The sequence below is a fragment of the Cygnus olor genome, chromosome 7 (assembly GCF_009769625.2).
Source record: "Cygnus olor isolate bCygOlo1 chromosome 7, bCygOlo1.pri.v2, whole genome shotgun sequence".
Lineage (NCBI taxonomy): Eukaryota > Metazoa > Chordata > Aves > Anseriformes > Anatidae > Cygnus > Cygnus olor.
Genome location: NC_049175.1, coordinates 16,189,625 through 16,213,763, shown reverse-complemented (window position 1 = coordinate 16,213,763; position 24,139 = coordinate 16,189,625). Strand labels below are relative to the sequence as shown.

Here is a 24,139-nt window from a genome sequence, read left to right as displayed (position 1 = left end):
TTAGCAATCTGAGAACTGGAAAAGAAGGATATATGCACCAATAATTGTTGCTTTCCACAGAAAGGATCGAGTTCAGATCTCATCCATTCTATCCTAATGGAGAAAGGAATAGATCCTAATAATAGCTCCTAATAGAGCTGCTTGCTCTCTGAATTGTGTGCCATTCTGGTGTGGGACTTGCAGCACTGCAGAGTGTCAGCAGTGGTCAGCGGGAGGTCTACAACCAGGCTGCTTGCTCTGGAGATCACCTTTCCACTCCCTCACTCCCATTGTGAAGGGTGGCTGCTTTAGAGCTGCTCACAGTATGATCTCCTTGAAGTTGGGATCAGAATCTTTTCCCAGAGCTCCCTGAGGCCTGCTTTTCCATCCGGCTGCTTCATTTAATGGCGTATAATTAGGGTGGAGCCACTGTCTGCTTGCTGATGGACAAGGCCAGTTTTGACCTCAATTAACCTTGAGTCAGCCTACATCTCTATAGCTGTGCTTACATCTCAGTTCTTGTGGCCTTTTGCCACTCTGCTTTTTCAGTTATGCCCAGCAATTGGGATATCAGTCTGGTTTGGTCACGTATGGGGAGCACAGTGCTCTCTGAACCCCGGAGTGTTATGACATGCCTGGGATCATGGCTCAGGTCTCTTTCTTCTGGCATTACATTACTTAAAGAGCTTGATTGTACAGCTGTGTCGCAATGGGACTGTACATCACATGGCTTGTTCTCCCAGAAAATATAGAAACCTTTGGGATCTTAAGTGGTTTGACCTTGTTTCAAGCAGACTTTCTGGTCTTGCAGTGTGGCTTCACCCTCTGTGGGCAACTAGATCAGCATGGCAAGCCCATAATTATGTGACTTGTCTTCCGGGAGCAGGTCAAGCCCTTCCAGTTCTTGAGCAGTGTGATCCCATATAGCAAACACACTCTGGCCATGGAATGGCTCAGAGTTTGAAAAAGGCAGAGATAAATTCAGAAACTCTTAAAACCCAGCCAAGTTGGGTTTTTCAAAAGAGTCAAAATAAAAAGTTTCTTTTTACACATAAGCAAGAGGAGAAGAGAAATTTCACAATGTAGATGTATGCTTGATGTAAAAGATATAAAAGATATAAAAGATAAAAGGTATATTTCTGGGTTGTATTTTCACCAAATAGAAGGCAGAAAAAAACATCAAAGATATTAATTTGCTTAAGGCAAGGGACTAGTTAGAATAGTGAATACTGGAAGACTTGGCAAGTGTAATAAGTAATCCAGTGGGAACATTTTTTAGTAATTTCTCAGACTGGATTTGGCCTTGGATGCCTGAGGAATCAGAAAAAGTATATTTCAAGCAAAAGTCAACACAGCTTTAGGAGATGTGTTCTTCTGCCCTCTGTAGCCTGTTCTTCAATAAATTTTGAAGGAAAAGAATAATTAAGATATATTCAAAATGGAATAACATGAAAAAATATTTTATTGGCTTTATAGTTTTCATATGGTATCATATAGGGTAATTATTAAGGAAGAGGAAATGTGGGTGGGTACAGGTGGCAGACCAAGAGCGTTACTGTTAAAGCTATAGTACTAGTCCAAAGGAATGATACCAGTGGGCTTCTCAAAGACTGGTCTTATCCCTGGTCACATGTAATACTTCCAGTGATCCATCAGTTTAAAAACAGAAGACTGTAATAATGAAGTTTGCTAGCAGCACAAAGGTTGGCAGTGACCCATGTGCAGAGAACAACCAGTTGGAGGCGGGCCAAAGTTCAGCTGTGAAAGATTGCGCTCTTGCAGCAAACAACGGGGATTTCTCCCATACGCTCATCAGCTCAAAATAATAAAGGGGGAGAAAAGCTTGAACAGACCAGCTGATCTCCAGGCAGCTGTGAGCCATCCGTGCGGCGTGGCCATGTAACGGCAAATGCGAGTTTGAGTTAGGTCAGAAGAAACGTTAGCAATAGAGATAGGGAAAGATTAATGCTACCCACAGCAGGGACTGCTGTGATTGCATCTGGAAAGCTGTATAGGAGTGTTGGCCATCCACAGTCACATTGGTGCACATCTGGGATGGTGCCCACCTCAGGAGAGGCTGGGCTGGGGGATGTAAGCTGGACACAAGTAAATGTGGGCTGAACGTTAGGAGGTTTCTCATTGGGAAGGGGCAAATTTGGGACCGGCCTTGCACAAGTAAATGTAAATGACCTGGCTGACCTCGAGATAAATTTAGCAAGCTTGGTGAGAGGAATGAGGTGCTTTGCCTTCCTGTGATGGCAGATACTGAGTAACCTGAGACAGGATGCTTTGGTCCTGTGCCCTGTTCTTCTACTCCTAACCAGAGAAGGCAGGTAAGAAGCCCACAGCACACTTTTAAAACCAAGCTTCTTGGACAAGACAGCAGGGGTGTTACAGTGAGTGCCGATAGTGTGACTTTCCCTACCCAGTGCCATTCATCCCTGCATGAAAAGAGGAACAGAAGAGCTTTGAAAGAGCTTTAGAATAGTCAGCATCAGGAATCAGTGTGAAACAAATCCAACTGTACCACACTGTGTTCGGAGCCACATCTCGTTAAATCAGTCCGGATGAACTGGCGACAGGGGCAGTTTGCCAATGTATTCAGCAGATGTACAGTCATGGCTGGTCAGCAGCTTTCTAAAATTACAGCAGTCATCTAAGACAGATTTTCTTCATGACCAAACCACCTTTTTAATAGGTTCAGTAAATAAAATGTACTCTGGTAGCATTTTTTCTCAATCATAAGGCAGTAAATTGTCCTTATGATACTAATTTTAAATCCCTTCTGCATTTTCCATTGCTTCTCCTAAATAGTATTATCTTTAAAAAAGCATTGATCACCTACATTATCATAAGGAAAAACTATGCCACTTTAACTTTTACCTGCCAGTGGATGTAAGGAGGCCATTTTACAGATATTTCTCATGGCCTTCAAGAAGTTACAAGGTAATTGAAGTTCCATTCAAAATCTCATTCCAGTCTGGACTAGTTAACTCTGTCAGCCTCTCTTTTTTTTTTTTTTTCCTCCCCATGGGAAATAATAACTCACTGCTGGGTCACTTTTCTTTTTCTCTTTACTGCCTTATTTTGTGAAGTTTAGCTTTCTTCTCATCTACATTTGAGAGATGATGAGGCTTTAGGAAACCAGAGAGATTATTATACTTGCCAATGCCCTCATACAAGAGGAGAAGCAAATTCATTCTTAGATCACTTCAGAGTAAAATGAAGACAGATACTTGTTCTGCCCTCCCAAAGTCTGCAGCACAGGAAGAAGTACATCAGGATTACAGTAACAAGGGCAGTCTGTATCTGTGTAACTGTTGATAAATCTGGTGGACGGGCTGCAAGGAGAGGCTGTGGGAGCTGGTTGCACAGAGCTGCCATCCTTCAGAGTACAGGACACCTCTCCAAAATATTTCAGGTGGGCCACTATCAATCGAGCTCACTGGGGAAGTGTGCAAATTTGGTAGGTCTCATATCTGAATCAAGAACTGAACTTTCCCTAAAATGAAGGCAAGATCCAAGCCCGTTTCCCAGCTCACACTCAAACTGCAAATCTGTTTTCCACGTTCACAGTTTGCTTAGTTCTAGTACTTGTGTATTTAGCTGTTCTGATGTTTTCCAGGCAGCGTGGGTTGCAAACAAACCATATAATCCATGCGCATTTTTGGAAATGTTCTGCTCTATCCAAAACCAGGCTGAGACTGACGGCAAATAGAGCTTTGCAGAGGAAAGATGCTGATTTGCTTTGCAGCTTTGCCCAGAGCTCAGTTGATGCTGACTGCATTTCAGAGTGTTGATTTCAATAATGTGAATGAGCTGGCACGTCGGTCACAGGGGCCTTTCTTTTAGCACCATTAGCAGTTGCAACACAAAAGGAAAATGAACAGAAAGAGGCATTCAGCTGGGGTTAGCTGAGTCTTAGTCTTTTGTCTAGAAAATCCTTAACTTCCCCATTGAAGTCCATTGTAACAAATTAAAAACTTTTCTCTGCTTTCCCCTCAAAATCAGTTCATGTCAGTAACGCTTTTAGCTTGGATAAAGGAGAAGGGAGTTGAAGGTCGGATTTACTATTCATTAAGGTAAATTCATTTGCTGTTCTTTAGGCAGTGTTGAAAAGTGCTGCACAATACAATAATGGTGCTCAGGGCATGGGGCTGAAGAGAAGAAGGGTAGAGAAATGGTGCTAACGTATCAGGAATGCCTTCTGAGTTGTGTGCTGAAAGCTAAAAGCAACAAAAGTCATCCTACTTTGTTTATACATTTATAAAGAATCCACTCAAATGGGAAAGGAGAAAAAAAAGAAGGAATTACTCAAGAACACACTGGGGACATGTCACCATTTTCAGGCTCCTGTTGCATTACAGAGGTCAGAGCCAAGCTCTTCTCGGCCGTGACAGGTGATCGCAGCTCCAGGGAGCTCGGGCTGGATTTGGGGAAACCTTGTCCCCTGGAGTGGGGAGCAGCCCTGGGGCAGGTCCCCAGCGAGGTGGGGGAGCTTCATCTCTGCCTGCCTGCTCCTGGGACAAACAGTGCTGTTAGGCATTACCCTAGAGGCTAGTGAAACACCGGTGGCCTTAACAATTTCTGCTTTTTCAAGATAAATATAAAAAAAAAGTGAAAAACAAGAAGGTATTTCCTTTGGTAATTACTCAGATTGCATACAAGGCAAAAATAATGTTCTGGAAAAGTTTTCCTTTGTTGATACTGATATGGTCAAGGAAATAAATCTTTGTGGATGCTCCTGTACATATACAATTTGTACATGGTGAAGAGATGCTTGATAACATAGTCAAAATCATTTTTCTTCTTGGTTTCTTTCAGGGATTATGAACATGATTGTGTTTTAGTTGAAGGCCATGAGCTTTGGCTGGTCGATTCAGTAGGCTACAGAGTGTCACGAACAGTAAGGTGTTGCCTTAAGTCATTGCTTTTATGACTGAGGAAATGATACTGTGCAGAACAGCAGTTCCTATTTCTTTTGCCTTTCTTCGCATTTATCCTGATTGAACAACTGTGTTTCCTTCACTCATGTCAGAGTAAAATCTATTCTTTATGGCAGATTTCCCTCATTGGAATTCACTTTCACATTTGATATGTCAACAGCTCATGGCTGCATATTGATTTTGTAAAAACTTTTATTTAAAATGCCAGGATAATGATTTACTTTGCTTAAATATTTGTCATTGGATCCCCTTTTACTAAGACACTAACTGCACATTATCATACACAGACATGAAATAAGGCTATTGAAATGCAGCTAGATCTGATCCTTGGCATTAGTTATACAAAATATTAGTACTGGAAACCATAATTTGGCAAGTTTCAACACTTACTATATGATATGATGTCACACAGTTTCACCCCGTTAACATGTACACCTTGAGACTGTTCTTCAATAGATCCACAACCTGTGGCTATAGAATAAATTCACTTGCAAACTGATTTAGTATAAAAGGGAGTCTGATAACCATTTATCATAGTAAAAGGAATTCCTTAATCTATATGAAAAACAGCCACCTACAATTATCCTTCAGTAATTTAAAATGCCAGTTGAGTCCCTTTCTGACACAGAAAATATATGTCTATGTGCGCGGTGAAGATATGTAATGATCACATGTTGCATTAACTGGATAGGAAAATTAATCCCGTCCAATGTAGAAGTATGAGTATCATTAGCTGAATCAAGATGAACGTGACATTCCCAGTGGGTGACTCTATTTTGGGGAAATCATGAGGCTGGAATAAGATTAAAATAACAAATGTGACAGTTGGATCGTGTTGCTAACTGTAAAATATTCCCTCTGAAAAGGTTGCAACTTGTTCCTTTTATAACAACTCTGTTTTAGCTCCCCTATAATTTTGGACTGAGAAATTCCAGCTCAACTTTGAGGTCAAAGGAGAATGTCTTACTACAAACAGAGTTCTGTCTGTTTATGCAGAACAAATTTACAAAACAGTCCCGTTGGAAATGGTGACTTCTGCCTTCTTTACCTCACCCCTTAACTCCCAAATTACCTTTAAACTTTTCCTAATGTAAAATTCCATTGCAACATTGTGCTCGGGTTATATTTGAAAAATAAGTCAGCTGTACTCAGGCAAAGCATTTGGTTGTCTCGTGGGCAATTTAAAGTCAGGCTGCTCCCTCTGTTGTCATTGTGCTTTCACTCCGATTAGTAAACACAGAAGAAAACACTTGCGTACTGCATGAGTAAAGATCCTGCCAGGGCTCTTCTGGTCACACCAAAGCTGGCAGCCTCAGTATGCTTTTGTAGCTTCTGTAGCCATCATAAATTTTCCCGCTAATGCACAAGTATTTTCTTACTAGTTTATTTAATGTGGAGAAATGATTTTTGAATTTGAAACTATCACATTACTATAATAGTGATTTTAAGCCCCCACGTATTCTGTGTAAGGAAAACACACTTTGCAAAAGCTTTGATGATGTCAGCTGGTGTTAGAGACCTCCTCTTGGATAACTTTGCAGCGCTGACAGGCTTTATTTCCCAAATGAAAGCAGTCTGCCCTGCAGCATTTGACTCCTGTGTGGATATTGGCACTTGGCTCCTGAAGCTGCTGTGAGCAAGGCAGGTAGAGTCAAGGAGCCCATTAAAGTACGTGTGGTCTGAACAAGGGCTAATTCACTACCAAGAATAACTTTGAATTGACACAGAAAGTCAGCACTTCTTCTTGGCATGGGAAAGCTGCTTAATTCTTCCAGGACCTTAGAGCGTGTTATTTTTAGATGAAAATAATCATGGGCTGTTAAGCACAAAGAGAACCTGAGACACAGAGAAGCCCTGCAGCACTGTGCATGGTGCTGGGAAAGTCTCACTGCAGCAGTTTTACACTGGTGTAGACGTATGAGACTTCACGTCTGGCGCTGTATGGCCATTCCTGCACAAACTAGACACGCTTGTGTCACCCAGGAATGACAAATTGCCATTTCCTATTTCCAATTACCCTTTCTCAATTGATTTGGAAACAAAAATGTGAGCTATTTCTGGAGACAGAAAGGAGACATTAGGAGTCAACAGAATTGCTTCAGTTTGTTCTTTGTTCTCCATGGAAATGGCTATCTTACCCATACACAGTTCTGTTTTCGAAGGGGAGGAGAAAAGGATCTGTTCTAAGCCATTTTCTAGAAATAGCTAAGGGCAGCTAGATCCCTGATGACAGAACTGGTACTGAAGTCCTTGTACTTGAACTGAAGGCATCAGCAAAGCAGACCAACACTGAAAAATACTTTGTCATTGCCAGAAGTATTACAATTCTGAGCCACATTTTCAGAGGAGATGAATCAGGTGAGTCGGCTGAGAGAGAGCACTGTGGCATGGGGACCTCGCAGGAGTGCCAGGCCAGAATCCACCAAACTTCCCAAAGGACAGCGTCAGGACAGATGACAGTTCAATACACAGATTTATTTTGAGACCTCTTTGATCCCAATGGTAAGGAGTGGCGCTGGGGCACGCCATCGCAGTGGCAGCTGCATCCTCAGATGTGGATGAGCACCGGGTCTGAGGTCTGAGTGCCGGGCAGAGGAAAACACAGAGACCAGCTCAGACAGTATCCAAGAAAGGCTTCAAAAAACATCAAAAGAAACAAAACAACACATTGAGCTCCTACTGAGGCTTCCTATCCAGGGCAAGGAAAAGATGTGCTTTTATTGGTACATGGTTTGGAAGGAAATTTTTGCAACTGTGAACTTGGCTCTCTGAACTCCAGCACTTAGCTGTTCTCCGTCACACTTGTTGCAGGAATGGCCCCCAGGCATGGAGATAATAAAGCTGTTGACATCTCAGGATCAGTGGGTTTTAAAATAAGCCAGAGAAGTGCCTTTGTAAGGGAAAAAACAAGTGCGCCATATATAAGGGGAAAGTTGCAACATTTTCCAACAGAAATGGATATGTCCTCGGCTTTGTTTGCTGATGCCAAGCAGGTCAGGGCTGGAGCTAACTCCTGTGAGCAGGACGTGGAGTAGAGACCCCATGAGCTCCAGCACTTTGCTGACACTGTGATTCTATAAAAGAGACTGTTTCATGCATGATCCTGGTCCAAATCTTAAATAATAATCTAGAATGAACTGTTTGATCCCTGGACATTTTGCAGGGATATAAGCAATACTGTCCTGACTGCAGCACATGGCCTGTAGCAATGTATCTTTACAAAGGATAAACTCTAATGATGCTTTTTGCAAATGCGCCTATCAAAAATACTCTGTGGTAACTCCTCAAGCAGAACTTGTTGCAAATTTAAGCTTGTGACATTGTGGATTTGAAAAGGAGGACGCTTGGACGGACAGCACTGGTCTCAGTTTTACAGCCCTGTGGCTGCTCCATCCCTTGCCCTTGCAGCTGGCTGCTGCCCTGCTAGGTGTCACTATTTCTGCAGCTCAGTACGGAAGAAATACGCGAGATGCCCTGGGGACTCAGTGCATCCCTCTAACAGCAGGGCTGAGCCTTTCTGTTTCTTGCACCTGGGGTTTTGTCACATTATCAGGAAGAGATGTGCATTTTCACCCACAGTTTTAGCCTCTGTCCTCCTAGCTCCAAAGGTAATGAAAAGGAGTTTCAATAATCAGAACGTCTGTATCATGGTGTTTTTCCCTTTATACGTAACACAGCAAAGACTGCATTTGGGCTTACACCACAAGTGATGGGTTCCTACCCCCATGAACACAGGTCTGTGCAGCGGGGATGCTCTGTGCTCTGCTCCAGCAAATGGTAGAGCTGTATCTACAAAAAAAAAACCAAACCAAACCAAACAACAAACAAAAAAAAAAAAACAGAAAGCTGACTTTTTAAAGCTTCCTGTCTAGGTGCTTATTTCATTGCTGCAGTGATTGCTAATTCTCTTGCATGAGGTGTTTTTACACACGTAAAAGCTTGGCCTTGCAAACTGACCTCTGTGAAAGGATGCTTGCGTGTTGCCAAGCCCCACTGGCAGGCCCAGGAAGCCAAGTGAGTGCGAAGGGCAGCCTGTACTCCTCACTCTGCTGTACAGGGCCAGCCTGACAGGAAGCAAAAACACCTTTTCTCTCCTTGTCTCAGCAAGGTGAAGGGTTCAACAAATCAGAGGCTAGATTTGGCCCACTGGTGCTGTTGCATATAGGATTTAGAAACTCTTACGTGGAGAAAAATATTCTTTAATCAGCATCTTTTACTTTATTGCAATTAACTCTGATATGCTAATACCGTCTTACTGATTAAAGATCATAAGCTTCGCTCTGATAGTCCTGAATTACTGCTAGGATAATGAGATTTCCATTTCTAAACGTCCTGTGCGTTCCATCCAAATTACATCTGTATTCATGTACATATCAAATATGAATTATTCTCACAAAATTTACATCAAACATCCTTCCTGTTTCAAAAATACCGTGCCACACTCAGTTAAAAACAGCTTTCCTGTGTTTTAGCACTCAGCTAAAATACTATTATTATTAGCCCTGTGTTATTACTGCTGTGTGTTTAAGCCCAACCCAGCCACAAGCCCTGCCTTCACTTTTTGTGGATGTCTCTGGGGACAGATAGCAACCATGTCACCTGGTAGTCATCCTTTGCCTTCACAAAGACCTGTTGAGGGAACAGGACAACCCCTCCTGGCCTTTAAAAAGGAAAGAAACTTGTAGAAGAAATCCTCTTCCATGCAGAGAATGAATCAAGCTCCTGTATATCAGGAATAGCAGTGTCTGTGCTGTAAGGCGAGAGAAGAAAACCTGATTTGGCATTTTACAGTGAAAGGGGGAGAGAAAGAGCGAGCGAGAGAGAGAAATTAAAAAAAAAAAAAACTGTATTGTGATTTGTAATGCCTAACACATCACTATTGCACTAAGGATGCACATACAGTAGTGATATCATGGCAGGTGAAGCTCTGAAATCAAATTACTGATGCAGAAATAATTGCTCTTAGCCCATGACTGGAATGTGTCATGACAGCAGCGTCGCAGCAAGGCAAGTGCAGCAAAGAAAACGATTGCCAGGGGGTCTGACAGCGAAGCCACTGCACTCGCAGTGGTGCTTGGTAAAGCCATGTGCCAGTCCCCTGCTCCCTGTCTGTTTCCCAGCCAGCAGTGTGGGACTGGCGTGCGCAGCCCAAGCAACAAGAGGCGTTTAAGCTACTCACAGCTTATTTTAGGACGGGGCTGATCTGTTGACCTGAGCTTTAGGTGACCTCTCATGATGCCATCTCTGTGATCTACATTTTTATCCAAAATCTCTCGCCTGGTTGGCTGCCATGTTACCTGGTGTCACAGCGCCTGTCAGGAGCAAGTCCGTGCTTCGACCAAATCGAGGGTCTTCAGATTTAATTTTTTTCCCTCTGTCTGTCTCATTCCAAACAAAGAGGAAAAAAAGTTTTGCTTGCATTGTATCAAATGTTAAAAAGAAGGTGGCCATTATTAATGAAACTAAAGCCTTTCCTAGCTGTAAGTTACCATAAAATCATATCTGAGGTAATGTAATTTCAGGGAAATGTAACATGCTGCAATCTCAGATTCCAGCAAGAGGCCAGACATGATACATACTCCCTTTTATGGTCTTCACATTAGCCCAATTTGCAGAACAAACATATTCAACCTTCAGCCCTAGTGCCGTGACCCGTGAATAATGCTTCTAATAGGATTGACACATCTGACCAGCGCTCTGGGACAAAACTCCCCTTGAATTCAGTGTGAGCTGCTCTGGTTCCTGTGTTTTTCCAGCAAAACATCTGCCTACCAACTCCTCCAAGAAGTACTTGCAGCCTAAGTAAAGGAAGCTCAGAGCCACAATAATATTGGGATGACCTGTAGGACAAATGTGATTTGCAGCTCCCTTTTCTTTCTTTAACAGAGACATTAACAACCTTTTTTTACAGTGATAAATTTTCTAGGCACCTGGCAGAGGTTAGGCTCTCTCCCATGCTTGGCAATGGTGAGGGGTTTATATGATTTTGACCTTTATATAGTTTACACAAAAATTCTCTTGAAATAATGTATGTTAGACCCAATTGGATTTTGGTTGTAGATCTTCAAGTCACTAAAACTCGCCATAAAAATGAGAACCTAGGCGTTAGCTTTTCCGCTCACATGCTTGCTTCTCCCTTGCTGAAGGGAGATTAGATTATTGTATCTGGAGGCTGCTACAGTGCAAACTGTGTTAACACTGAAACCATAATAAAGTTTGATGCTTGTCCTCACTTGGAGAACCTGGTGCCCTAAAGATTCCTTTTATTTTATGTATTTATCAAGTTGGTAAAAGGACCTTAGGCTGTTTTATGAGAGAATTCTGTGTGTCCCCAAAAGGTATGGGGAGATCTGGGCAGAGAATTATTCTGTTAAAATGTGTCCTTAATTTCCCAGGCAGTGCTGCCCACGGCATGACAGCAATGACAGCAGTGGTGCTGGGAAGGGATCTCTGGAGGTCTCCAATCCTGACCAAGGCTCTTGCCCATAATAGATCGGGACAATCATAATATATTTATTATTATTATTTTTATTACTAGAGTAAAAGGAAGTTTGACTTAGAGACCTTATTGTAATCTAAGTAATACAGCTTGCATGATGACACAGGACAGAAATCACTCATCAGCTTTAGGCAGCATGTTAAACATTAAAAAGAAATGATAGCTACTAAACCCACTTAGTTCAGGTTTGTGCTGAAATTGTACTTGCTATTCAAGCTATTCAAGAAACAGGAATTCATTTTTTAAATACAGATATTTTTCTTCCTTTAGACTCACTTGAAAGGCAAGTGCTGCCCCTACTGGGAAAATTGAGAAAACCCAGTTTGAGAACGAAAATTGTGCTATCCCTGGTTGCCAGCATCACAGTAGGACAAAATCCACAAAACATTTTGAAATGGAAATTCCAAAAATCATGTGAGGTGAAGAATAAATAGTGGGTGAAACCATAGAAGCCTCCAGGATCAGATCCTGAAACTGAGCAGGAAGGAGAGCTGTCATTACATGACTGCAGAATTTCAGGACTCAGCAGAAAAACACACATGAGCTTGACATGGAGCCTCTCTGTATGATTATGCTCCTGCTCCCTGGACGCCATGGAGGTGACACATTCCTGAGCTCGGTGGCACAGACCATCCCTTGGCTCAGCGAAGGCAGACAGCCCTGTACCTGTGTACAGCTTCACTCCAGACAGGTATTTTGGTTTCCAGCTGAGGCGACTTGAAGATGATCTGGAGGCATTGTCCTCTTTTTCAACTTGACTCGGGGTAGACAGGTTGAGGGAAGGGAGCGCTCCCCTCTGCTTGGCACTTGGGTGATGACACCAAGATACTGGGACTGGTTTGGGGCTCACAGGGATCTCCAGACAGGAGTGAGGCCAGGGAGGCCTCAGACAGGTGGAGGCCAGGGCGTGCAAGGCGAGGCTGCAGGAGCGGGGCTTGCTTAGCTGCAGGCAAGGAGGCACTGGGGAATTCCCTGCAGGTATCTCCCCCAGCCCAAAAGGGTCCCGGAGATGCTGGGACCAGACCCTGCTCCCAGGGGCACAGTGAGAGCACCGGAGGCACTGGCACAAGCTGCAGCATGGGATGGCCCCAAGGAAACAGCCCTTGTGCGAGCGGGGCATCCCTGGAACTGAAGCACCATATCAGAATTTCTCTTCCTTTAATGTAACTGCTTTGACCCAATAAATCTGCCTTTTTCTGGCCTCTGCCACGTTGCAAAGTCAGCCTTGAGCACTGCAAAGCCATTTCTTCCTGCTCTCCCATGATTTTTTGCACATGGCTCTGGGAACAAACCTGCTGGCAAGAAGCGTAAGAAGAGCATTCTCTGTGTTATTTCCTCCTCTGTTGAAAGCTGGGAGCTGATCGGGGAGAAATTGTGAAGCCTGCCCTCGTGGCTCCCTGAGTCACTGCAAAGCCGTAGCTGTGTGACTTCTGCTGTGAAATTCCATCCGATCATTGCTGATTTTTTAGAGTAAGGTTTTCTTCTTCTTCCAGCTCCTGCCCACAGTCCAGCTGAGATAATTTAGTTTTAACCCTTCTGTAATTAATGACTCTAAAGGCTGCTTACAGAACCCTGTGCTGCAGGACCTGCCCAAGCGTGCCGGCACTGTCTGCAGGGAGGAAGATGCGGCAGAATGCTGGTGGTGCCAGCTCCAGTTCAGACTCAGCTGATCTGTGCTAAACTGTGTGTGTATGGAAAAATACAATTTACCTCTTTTGGGAAGCACAGGGTTTTACAAGGAAACAGAGAAGCATGTCTTAGACTGGGCTTGCCCTGAGCCATGCAACACAGCAGTGTTTCAAATCCACTTTTACATCTATTTTATTACACTTAATGTTGCTGCCGTACATCTCCTGTACCTGCCGCTACCCTCCTACACAGAGAGGGTCACAAAGTGCCCTCTGTCAGCCACACTCCTCCTTTTCAACTCTGTGGCAGCGAGACACCACGGAGCACATGCCAGCACCAGTGTTAAAATACTCCCTCCAAGTAGAAAGCAAAGCTGAACCAATTTGCTCCATGAACTGGCATCAGGGGCTCGGCTCAGGTGAGCGGCAGTGCTGTTCTGATGAGAAGTGGAGCATGACATGGGAATGCGTGGTGGGTTTCACCAAGCCTCATCATGAGCACATGCTCTCTCCTTGAAAGATGAAGTAATGCAGAATGTTGGAGCCGAAGGACAGAAGAGGGTAAGGGACACAAAAAGCCTGGGAGCCTCTGTTCTCAGGAAACATGCCCTGGGGAGAGCAGTGGCTGCAAGTCCTGAGCAGCTGGGACTCCCTGCTCAGACATGGGATGCTCTGGGCAAGTCAATTGCAGCCCCACACAGTCTGCTGCTAGCCTCTTAAAACTCTGCATGTCCTCATTGTTTGCCTGTTGTCCCCATCTGATTCTTTTTATTTCCTTCTTTTACTGGCTTTCACGTTCCTTTTAAAATTTTCCTTCTTCTTCTTTCTCTTTAAATGGGGAAATGGTTACTACTGTCCTGACTCTTAAGCATTTCTCATTTTATCTCAAATTTTGAAGCCTTTTCCCCTAAAGATACATGCTGTTTTAATCAGCAGCAATCACCCATTAAAACCAGATTAATTAAAGAAATTACTTTATATTTTTTTCTAATGATCTGAAACAAACAGGAGGAAAACTCTACAGTCTCCCATTTATAATGCTGTTTGCCTGCAACACATTGCTGGATAATACCACTGCTGATCTGAGAAGATGACATCATCTCACCATTAATCTTTTGCTACAATAATAAAATAGCTGAATTGGAATTTACTACATCCTTTGGAAATAGATATTTTGGTCTCTTTCATGCAGAGGTAAAAACCCACAACCCTATTCTACAGTTTCTTAAAACCATCGCATATGAATGCAGTGTGTTCTTTGTTTGACTCGGTTAACAGTGTATTTAATTCTTTTCTTTTGCTCTGCTGCTGATACCTTTCTCATTAACACTGTTTGCCACCAACAAGGGAAAGGGACAAAGCCCATGACACGGTGCGATGAACTCAGAGCAATCCCAGTCCACTCCTGCCAGGCTTTAAAAAATGTCACAGCATGTGCAACCCCACCTAACTTCAGGGGTAGCTTAAAATCACTGAATAAATGAGGTTTTTTGATAGTAAAATAAAGGCACGGAGTCAATGTCTTTGAATGTTAAACGATGTAATGGATAAAGCCACTAAACAAGTGACGCAACCTAAGTAAATGACGCAGACTGATCCCAAGTGATGTTAGAAGTACCATCAGTGAGTAAATGATGCCATATGGTAATAAAGTGTTACCATAAATGAAGTGGAGGGGTGAATGGTCGTTGTATTACCGAAAGACGTACCTGTGGTGAGTGCGGTGGGGTGAAGAAGCTGCCATCCTTGGGTCCTCTGTATGAGTGAAGCTTAGAAACTGGCAAATTAAAACTGTTGTTGATTGAACTGATGTTCTCCTGGCACAGCGGCGTCACCGAGGAGGTGGGAAATAACTGCAGCAAATATGTGAGCATGGTCCTCCCCCTGTAAACAAAAGGCACGTTCTGGGTTGCTTTCCATGCTGTGTGATAGTAAAAAGGGAGGGCAGTTTATTAGTCCCACTGACCCTAACTCAGGGCCTCCCTCCCGGGGTCTAATTGGTCTGGCTGCAAACTTTTGCTGGAAAACATTAGTTTGGGTTGTAAATGCAAATGTAAATGGAGGTAGAAAGTGATCTGATTTCAGAATTATCTTATTAGCATTGGGATGCTATTATCATTATTTTAGTATTATAGAAACATTAATTTACTTTAGTATTAGTTCATTAATGAAGTATTAATGCGCTATTAGTAAATGCATTCCACATAAAATTCTCTTAGAACTGAATTTCTTAGTAATTGATCAGCGATTCATTTATTAATGATAGCGATCTACTAGCATGTTAGTGTTGATTCATTAATGTGTACATTGATTTCGATTAATTGGTTAAATTGCTATTCATGCTCATAAAGTTATTGCTACCATTCAGAGTGTTTCATCTAACTAAAAACATGATTTAGATTTTCATATGAATGAACTCCTTCGGGACTGGTAATCTCCTTAGCATCCTAAAGGTCTCCTCTTGAGGGATATGATAAACTCAGGTCACCACTAGAAAGAGTAAAAATTAAGAGAGAATGCCTCCAACATTTTATTATGATTTAAATAGCTTCATTTCTTCGCTCTTATTGTTAAATGAGGCAACACCCATCTCGGCAGAGCCGAAGGGTGAGTCAGAGCTATCACACTCATCATCCCGTTCCCCTCTGGCGCTCAGGTAAGGAGAGACAGAGAGCCAGCATGGGTTCCAAGTGCCTGGAGGAGAAACACCAGCAGAGTGGAGCTGCGGGTCATCCCCTCCCACTCCTGCAAGGGCATCTCCGGTCCCCAGGGGGCCCCCACAATGATGTTATCTGGCATCTATGCAGTCTCTTGGCATCTCCCCCACCCTTGGTGCCTCAGGAGTGGCGATAGCCTTGCAGGAGAGGTAGCTTTCAGGATCACAAGTGGATCAGAAGGATTAAGCCCAGGCAGCAGCCTGGGATAGCTGTTTGTAAGCCTCTCGGACAGCCCTTTGTAGTTCCCAACAGGGAGGTCAGGCTTCTCAGGAATCAATTTGCACAGCCTTCAGGTTCATATTATTTGCCAGAAAATGACCATGCCGGGGGAACAACCCTGGAAAGGGGGAGTTTATTATGATTACCCTGGGGGAAGCGGCAGCTACAATGTTAATCCTATTATAGCATCAGTAGGATGGGGTTGCAAGAAGTGATCGTCATTGAGAAAACAGCGCCCTGCCAAAAGGCAGAAACTCCTCTTAGGAACATACCTGCCTTGATAGCATTGCAGAAGGGAAGCAAATAAAAAGATATAAAACATTCCCTAGCCCAGCATTGCTTCTAGCTACTCCTGTTCAGACTCTATTTTCCTATTCTGATGAAAAACATGGCTTTATATTTAGCCCATGAGTGCTGAGCACAGATAACCAGCTAAAAGCAGGGTTGTAAATAATTTGCCTGAGAGGAAAGTCAAGCAAAATCTGATGCTGGACTTGCCCATTTTAAGAAACTGCAGTATTTGGTATTTCTTCACAGAGGAGCAGGACACTGAGTAGAGAGAAGCTGAAGGTGAAAAACAATTATCAAGATGAAAATAACAGAAACAAGTTGTTTCACGTTCCCCAGTGCATACATTACTATTTATCCAAGCTTACTGTTAATTTTGTTTGGGTAACATCTGCAATCACTTGCTGATTACAATAAGTCATGAGGCTTTTATTATTATTATATATTCCTATACGTTTATGTGCTCAGATCAGCAAAAACTGTCTCTTATGGGATGCTAATATAACATGCCAGCACATCCAGTCCTCCCTTTTGTGTTTTCATTCACCCACTGCCTGGGCGAGGGGTAGCTGGATGCAGTGCTCCTCTGCTATCTCTGCGATCTGCTGGCTAACTACTATTGGACAGGTAACAAATGCCTGAAGTACAGGAAAAGTTTCAGTCAGACCTTGCAGATCTTCCCACACCAAGAAACAAATCCTCAGGAAACTGGGCTCAGCTCTCATGGCTAATGCACTCTAAAATGGCTTTGACTTGCATTTTGGATAGAAAAAATATATTTTGTTGTTCTTTAACGAGAGGCAAATTTTGAAGTGCAAGGTTTGAAACAGGATGTGTTACTAGTGTTCATGAAACTTAAGTTTAATCACCTACCTGTTTTGGAGTAGACAACATACAGAGGCCCCTCCCATGCTATCTTGTTCTGTTAATTTAAGTAAGATTGTTTAACAACAGCTGACTTCTCCCAAGATCTTGATGCTGGAACAACAAAGGTGAGCAGAAGCCAAATAGACTGGGGAGTCAAAGGCAGACTCCAGAGGTTGCTTCAACACCGGGTGGTGTCAGGAGTAGGAAAGGTGCGACATGCCGTGTTTACACCAACCCCGGATTGCGTTTCCCCTGCAAAAAGGTGCAGTTTCCCCTGCAATTTCCCCTCCTCGCAGATGAAGGCGCAGGCAAGGTCTGCGGCGATCCCAGCGCAGGCACCAGCCGGCTGGCCTCACGCATCCCAGGATGGGGATTTCCTGCACCCTCAGCTGCTCGGAACAAATCGCGTCGGGTTCCTGACTTTTGTTTTCATAGCTACATATTCTCGGGAAGCTCTGAGATGGCTTATTTTAAGAAAAGCAGCGATTTTCCGTGTTAAAGGCAGACGGCCTGAGGTGAACCGTCCCTGCGGCTTGGAGCAGAGCAGCTCTGTCAGGGAGCAGGGTGCCGGCACCCCACGAACGCGCTTCCCACAGCCCCCAACGCGGAGCGGCAGCCCCGGGGGACCGAGGAGGAGGCTCCCGGCACCGGAGCCCCCTCGCTACCACCGGCCCGGACCCGCCGCACACAAGATGGCGGCGGGGAGGTGACAGGGCGCTTACGTGACGCGCCGCCCCGCCCGCTCTGCCCGCCGCCGCCGCCCGGGACACGGAGCCGCCGCCGCCGCCGCCGCCGCCCAGGGGACCCGCCCGGCAGGCGGCCGAGCCGCGCTGAGCCGAGCCGAACCCAGCCGAGCCCAGCGCCGGGGGCGCCGCGCCGCCCGGTGAGCGGTAAGCAGCGAGCCGCGGGGCCGGGTGCAGCGGGGGACAGCGGGGACGGGAGCGCGGCCGCCCGAGGCGGGGCCGAGTGGCGCAGCGGGGACGGGCCGCGGCCCGGGGGAACCGGCCCCTCAGCCCCGGGGGGTCCGGCCCCTAAATCCGCACGGGGTCCAGGCCCCCCAGCCCCGTGGGGTCCTGGTTAAAGGCGTCTGGTCCCCCCCGCCCTCCCCAGAGGGCTCAGGTCCCCTCGGCCCAACTGGGCACCTGGGGCCAGGTGTGGGCCCCCAGCCCTGGTGGGGCCGAGGGGAGCCTGGTCCCCCCGCGCCCTGTGATGTAACACAGGTGAGCTGGGTGACGCTGGCACGTGTCCGAGGTCGCGGGGACGAAGGCTGACAACTCGGCGGAGTGGCGGTGTCGGGGCTGGTCCCAGGCAGCGAGCCTGAGGTGCGGGTGACGCTGACCGGGGCGTCTCGGCGAGGCAGAGCGCTGAGGACAGGGCTGGTGCTGAGCATGAGAGGCCTCGCCTTCGTCGGTGCCTTGACAGGTGAACACAGCACAGCTTGTTTGCTGGAGAAATTGCTTGCCGATGGGTGGGCTGGATTGTTTGGATTTTTTGGCGTGTGATGTGTGTGGCTGTCTTTAGGCGTTGCTGCTGTGTGCCTGCTGGAGGCCCGGTTGAGATCAGGGTTTTTAATTTATGCTGCTTTGTGTGTAACCTCATTAAAGAAGGCCTTGTCGCCTTCAGGGCCTCTCATTGTAAATACGCCAGGTGAGGGTGGGAACAGAGAGAAAAGAGCCCTGTTTGTGCAGACGGAGCCCTGCCACGCTGGCCGGCTCCGGTGAAGCCCACTGGCTGCCAACACGCGCAGCCTCTCGTGGCGGGGCTGGAAGCGGCCGCGTTGGCAGGGAGCAGTGCGGCGGTGTCACAGCAGCTTCCGTGGAGGTTACTTGAGACTGTTCGGCAACGCCAGGCCCGTGGGGATGAGAACGGTTTGTGCCACCTTTCTTGCTGGTTTGCAAGCCGGTGTGAAGTATGGCCCTGGTGGTTCGAGTCACTGGGAGCTCTGCTGTTGATGTTGGTGGGTTTGGGCTTGGCTATGTTTGTTTGTTTGCTTTAGGTGTGGATTTTTGGATTGAAGTAACACGCGTTGCTGTTTCATTTCAGTTCATACTTGGGTGGGTATTGAAATTGCTTCAGCTTTGTGAAGGTGTTTAGAGTTTGGAAAGAGAATGCAGTCGGCCGTCATTGGTGGCAGATAAAAGATAAATGCTAGTTTTAAAATAATAATAAGAAAATCACTTATATCCAGAGAGATTGCCTTGATTTTTATGGGTTTGTGCATGTAGAACAGAATTAAATTTAGCTCAGAAGTCTTCAAACTGTGATCTGTGTAACTGTGATTCCCAAATCATTTGCCACGCTTCTTTCGGCTTCCACGTATCAGCCTAGAGACAATATGTCTCCCTGTGTATAATTAGTTTTTAATGAGAGCTTGTGACAATTATCTGAGTACTTCAATTTATTAAAAATTTACAATTTTTAGGACTGGCAGGTATTCGTGAATACTGTTTGACTACTCGGTGTTAACGGTACCCTTAAAAGGCACTGACTTCTTAATAATACCTTCTATATGCCAGTTCTCCATGTGTGTCATTGCTTCTCTAAATGCTCCTCAAACTTCAACAGATGCTGCTTTTAATTACATAATTACTGAGTTCTCTTTAACTGGACATGGTGAGAAGGAACATACACGTTATTGGTGACAGCGACTTAAAAGTTCTTACCCTTTTCTGGTCGCTGCTGCTCTGTGTTGTTCAACACTGGGTGATTGGCATGTGCAATGTATGTGTGGCCTGGGACTTGCTTGGATTTGACAGCAATTTTAGTCTGGCTATAAGGAACAGTTGCTGAATTAGAGGCTTTGTAGTTGGGGCAACTGTATGTTCTGTAAAATGCTTGGACAGAAGTGATCCAGAAGCTGCTTCTCCCATGTGTCAGGTGGGGCCTGTTTGGAGTAAGGAAAAAAAAAAACAAACAGCAAACAACAGTGGCTCGTGCTGGGCAGGGAGGATTTTTAAGGCTTCACACTGAGGTAAGTCCAAACTGCTCTGCTGAGATGGAGCAGAGCACCTGAATGCTATTTCAGTCGTAATTCATGTGCAGTACATCAAAACCAACCGCAGGTAGGAAAAAGTGCTCTGAAGAAGAGGTGAGAACAAATGAGCTCAAAGCCCTGAGTTGTGAGGATTTTTTGAGACTCGACCTCATGACCTGAGCTCCCATGTACTGGCAGAGTTTTTCAAAGGATTTTGGTGTCCTTGGAAGTATTTTGCACCCAGGAAAGCAGAACGCAGATAGGGGCAGGCAGCCCTCCAAAGGCTGCTGTTCTGCATGGCTTCTGTGCTGTGGGTTAGAGACTCTCTCTTTTAATACAGCTTTAATTCCTGAAGTGAGCAGGTTCATTAAACTTAATGATTAAAGTATTTCCCCCTTACTGTCCCCCCCCGAAGGCTGGGGGAGATGCAGAAAGCACTGAGGAAAGCATGAAATCTTCTGTTTTTTTTTTTTTTTTTTGTGATGTTTTCATCCCAGATACATTTTATGTTTTTGAGAATAAGCATTTAGCAGAGGCAATAATTGGTGCAGGTTACTTATGCTTTATTTTTGTTGTTAAAAATAATACCCATCCTAACGAGCTATCAAGTGTAACTAGTTTCCCTTTCTAAAGGTAGCTTGCTGTGTTTATGTAGAGTTCAACACAAAGCATGTTGTTGCTTGGAAATAACAGAATCCTGATGTCTGGTAGGCTTGCTGTTTTTCTTGTTTGTTTTTTTTTTTTACTGTAGTAAGAATGGCTGTGTGAAAACTGGCAGCTTTCTAATCAAACTGGTGAGGTGCAGGTGTGCTCTGGGAAAGCCAGCCAGCAGTGTTCCTCGGGAGTGCTCGTCGGACTGGTTTCATCGGGCGCAACGCACGGCACTGCGTCCTTGCCGTGCAGCCGTGAGACGTTGCATCCCGGGAGCATCGGTCTGCGCGTGTCTGCGGAACCAGCAGCCGTGGCAGGAGAGGCTGCAATTCCCCTCTTAAGAACTGAAGCAGCATTACCTTAGGGTGTGCTGCAGCGACAACCCAGCAGATTGGAGGGAGGTCTTGCTGAATAAAGCAGCTGCTTTTCCTTGTTGCTCTTGGGTCGTATGGAGATGATGCTGGGCAGTGCATCTGGAGAGAAGAGCTTTGGCAGCCACGGTTAAAGAAGAATTTTTTAAGCTCTCTTCCTGCCTTATGCAGCCTACACCCCTAATTTCCTTGTGATAAAAAGGAGCGTTGTATTTTGGAGTCGTACGATTTTCCTTGCTGGCCCATTAGTGTATTAGCTTAGCTTCGCATGTGTTGAATGCCATTAAATGTCACTTGCAAATTTAATGTTGGGAGTGCTGAGATTTGTACTAATTGAATTTAAAGCCTTATACTTGGATTTGTTAAAATGGCAGGCTGAGGCAATTGAAATGCTTTAATGGGAGAGTATGTAAGTGTTTGCAAATTTGCTATTGTAAGTGAGTCTACCACAGTGTTTGGGTAGATCAAAGGGAGACCCTGAACAGGCATCAGGTTTTGAGGGGGCTTTACTCTCATTCTCTCTCTCTTTTTTAATTACGATGTGATGACAACTGGCAAAATCCGGTATGATGAGTCTTCATGCTTGGTATCTTTTCAGGGTCACTGTTGACCCTAACTTAAGCTTAAATACTTCTGCAAAAACGTTACCAAATAGAGGGCCTTCTTCACTTCAAATAATGTTTCACTGTCTCCTGCAGCTATCGTTCTAGGTACTAATGGAGAAAGGTTGTCATGAGGACTGTTGGTCTTCACACTCTATTGTGCTTTCTTAAATTGTTTGATTTATGTTTTTTTTAATGCATGAACAGGTTTTGTCTCAGTGTTACATCTGAAGGCTTTTTTTTTTGTAGAGGGCAGTCTGCACAGAAGCTCTGGGCTTTAACGTTTTTTTTTTATTCTTGACCTTAGCAAAATAACCAAGGATTAAATAGATGTAGAAACAGCTCTCACCGCCTACAGAAGACTACTGCTGCACTTTTCGTAAGGTAAAGTGTTAAAACTATTACCTTTGATTGGAAAGGAGTCATAAAAATGGTTTACTAGCTTTTCCTAGTAGCATAAATCCATGCCTCCCTAGATAGCACAGTGCTTTTAAGAAGTTTGTCTTGGAATGATTCCATAAAATCTGTTGATACCATACTTTGACCTCCTGCCACTGAGCTGGCATTTCATATGGTCTTCTGGCATGAGTTCTTCTGCCACTTTCAAGTAAAAATTTACCATGCATTGAAAAGCTCGACTCCGCAGCCAAGCACTGTGCCAAGCTATAAAAACTCTGTTTGTACACAGAATGGATTTTTGCTTGCTGGGAAGGCTTGGGTAACACTTCAGTAGCTGCACACGAATGGCTTTGCATCTACATGCAGGTGGAATAGCTCCATCCAAGCTGAGCTGTAGCTTCTCTTGTGCTCTGAAGTCTGTGGTTTGTCTTCGTTATGTCCCTGCTGCTCTGCGTAGAGTTTTTTGTAGTCAAATAATATTGCTCTGGAAAACTTTGTTGGGAAAGTTAATGAAATGTATTTGAAAGATTTAAAAATAAATCCTGCCATTTGGATGATGAAAGACCTTGAGAGTGCATTGAGGGTGATCACCGCAAAAATATGCGTGTGGGTAAGTGAATGGCACGCAGCTCCCAGCACGTGCTTGGCTGGCGGTGGTGGTGGTGCTTCCAAGTGCCCGGGCTTCAGCTGGGCTCAGAGATCCAGCCGGTGAGTGAGGAGTACAAAGCACAAGTGGCTGGAGGACGCCGGGTGGTCAGGGAGAAGGCTTTCAGGTAAGCGAGCGAGACTTAGAGGAGGGAAGAGGAAGAAGCAAGTGCTTCTCAAAATGGTGTAGGATGCTGAAGTTGGAAGTGGGGTCTGGGTGCTGACCAGGGGCAGTGTGGGGATAGCTGTGTGCCAGGGAGAAAAGAGCAAAAAAAAATTACCATGAAGCAAGGATGGAGAGGGAAGGATGAATGCAAGTGTGTGAAGGTCCCTGGTGAAGCGTCCTCTATGAAATTACTTGAGAGAAGATGTTGTTCTGTGTCCACCACCGCTTTGGGAATGTCAGGATACATGTTTAGTCCAAACATGATTATGTAGAGACTCAGCCACACTAGGAGAAATTTGCATTTGCCAAAAGCAATATTTAGTAATGGGTTAGGGTTTCTTGTCTACTCTTCATGAAACAGCACAAAAGACTTATTTCACAGTAATGAGCAATTATCTGCAAAATAAAAAAAAAGTCTTGTCAGATATTGCCTTTGTTTTCATGGATGTATAAATTCCTATTTCTGTTTTTCTCCCTCTTGAAACGTAAATAGATGGTTTGTGAAAGGAGACTTAAAAAATAAACAGGGCCCAGAGCACATTTGTCAGATGTAGATTATTTGCATTCTGATACTTAGTTCAGGATTTGGTTGGAAACGCTTGCAGGAGTGTCTGTGCTGAGAAGGCACAGACCTGTATAGTCCCATGTCTTGCCTCCAAGCATATATAGTGTTTTGAGAGGGAATGCCAGGGTGCAGCAGCACTTAAGTGTAAGTGGCTATGGTGGTACGCATGAAGAAGACAATGACTGGAGGATTTAGGCTGGGGGGGACTTCTGGGAGTCCCTAGGCTGACCTCCTGCTCAGAGCAAGATGATCTTCAGAGGTACGTCAGTTTTTCAAGGCCCTTGTCCAGCTGGGTTTTGAAAGTGTCCAAGGATGGAGATCCGTCACTGTAAGAACCGAAGGTGGGACCTGGGGAGGGGGCAAGCTCCGTGCCCCAGCAGTTCCCACCTCATGGAGACAGTCCACCCTGCAGGCTTCACTTGGTGTTTCTCAGCACCTACATGGGGTGGGAGTGGAGGAGAGGGAAGGACCGAAGCTACAGCTGATGGTCAGGGTGCAGGCGTGCCGGCTTTATGCAGCGGAAGCTGTGGTTGCCTGTTTTGTTCTCTGTGCCTGTTGGACTGAGCTGATGCTTTCAATGAGCTTCCTCTTACTCCTTAAGGATCTTCTGAGTGGTGCTGGTT

At 44.9% G+C, this 24,139-nt stretch overlaps 1 protein-coding gene and 1 long non-coding RNA gene across 10 annotated transcripts in view; one reads left to right on the top strand and one right to left on the bottom strand.

Annotated features, from left to right (window-relative positions):
* Window positions 1-10,249: 10,249 nt before the first annotated feature.
* Window positions 10,250-17,861, bottom strand: LOC121073155. Its single transcript, XR_005821528.1, has 3 exons — window positions 17,150-17,861; window positions 14,762-14,936; window positions 10,250-12,716 (listed from the first exon to the last, which is right to left on the bottom strand). It is a non-coding gene; the product is annotated as an uncharacterized LOC121073155 (long non-coding RNA).
* Window positions 17,862-17,901: 40 nt separating this feature from the next.
* SGMS1 (sphingomyelin synthase 1) overlaps window positions 17,902-24,139 on the top strand; it is a 90,509-nt gene continuing 84,271 nt past the window's right edge. For 2 of the 9 annotated variants that reach the window (XM_040563857.1, XM_040563845.1), the window contains exon 1: window positions 17,902-18,033. The gene's annotated coding sequence lies outside the window, so the exon portion shown is untranslated. Of the gene's footprint in view, window positions 18,034-18,112; window positions 18,566-24,139 lie in introns of those variants that run through there. The other 7 variants (XM_040563863.1, XM_040563849.1, XM_040563867.1 and 4 more) reach the window with 6 other exon arrangements.